The 1,054-nt window shown below is 36.1% G+C and overlaps 1 protein-coding gene across 1 annotated transcript in view; it reads left to right on the top strand.

Annotated features, from left to right (window-relative positions):
- The window catches only part of LOC106692596 (2-acylglycerol O-acyltransferase 2), a 17,656-nt gene that overhangs the window by 357 nt on the left and 16,245 nt on the right, over window positions 1-1,054 (top strand). The gene's annotated exons all lie outside the window — the stretch shown is intronic.

Raw genomic sequence — 1,054 nt, 5'->3', positions numbered from 1 at the left:
TTTTTTTCTTCCCGGCTCTTGTACTATAACTCCTCATTGTTGGTTTTTGTATTGAAGTCTGCATCTAGAAGGAAATGGTTTCCAAGGGTATCAAGGAAAGAATTTAATTGTGGTTGGGGAATAACCCGTTGCAAGTTTTACGAAAAAGTGAGTAGTTTGAATCGATAAAGCTGCTGTTTGTAAGAGGACTAAGCGAAAGGGATTGGTGAATAATAAACAGCAGTGCCTCCATGTGCTTTTCCGTCTGGGTGTTTCGTTTGATGAATTTGGTACAGAGGTATGTAAAGATTAGTCGTCTTTTTGTTAGTCGAGTTTCAGTTATTAAAGCTACGTCAATATTTTAGCCATGCAATAAGACTGTTAGTTCGTTAACATAGTTTCAAACACTATTCGCACACCAAGAAAGGAGAATAGAAAAGAATTTTATTGGAGAAAAGAAAGGGATAAGGTTGGATACAAGGATTTAATTTAAAATATAAATAAAATGTATAAAAGATAAATATATAATATTTATACTCCTTGGGTAAGGAGGCAGACCATACAGCATCTTGGATAAGGGTTGTAAAGGAATCGATGGCGTCATCTAAGTTTTCAGATGTTTTTATGAAGACTTCAAGATTCAAATTTACTGAATGAGGGTGGAGGCAATACAGGAATTAGGGATATGGAAATGGTTAGGATTAGTAGACTCTAGTCTGAAGAAGATAGGTTTTCGTTTCCATGTTCAGTGGGCTTAAGCCTTTGTGTATGATGAAGTCTAGAAGGTCCAGGTCACGATTTGGATCGGTTGACCAGTATGTAGGAGAATCGAGGACAAAGGATGTTGCAACGAAGGGAATTGAGTGCAAACAATTAGGAGTAGACTTGGTAGTTCTAGTAGTACAAGAGCCCAAGAGGAGAAAAAAGGCAGTTATCTCATCCCTATTTCTAATTACTTTAATGAAAACTATGTATAATTAATAGAATGGTGCACATTTTAGGTTGAGAGTATAATTGCTTTTATTTCTGTTTTTGTAATGAGGTGGATACTACTGAATTGAGAGGTGACTGTTAC

This window comes from Halyomorpha halys, unplaced genomic scaffold (assembly GCF_000696795.3).
Source record: "Halyomorpha halys isolate HHAL.00 unplaced genomic scaffold, Hhal_1.1 Scaffold62.1, whole genome shotgun sequence".
NCBI classification, from domain to species: domain Eukaryota; kingdom Metazoa; phylum Arthropoda; class Insecta; order Hemiptera; family Pentatomidae; genus Halyomorpha; species Halyomorpha halys.
The sequence above is the reverse complement of the archived record's forward strand: the minus strand, read 5'-3'. Positions and strand labels throughout refer to the sequence as shown.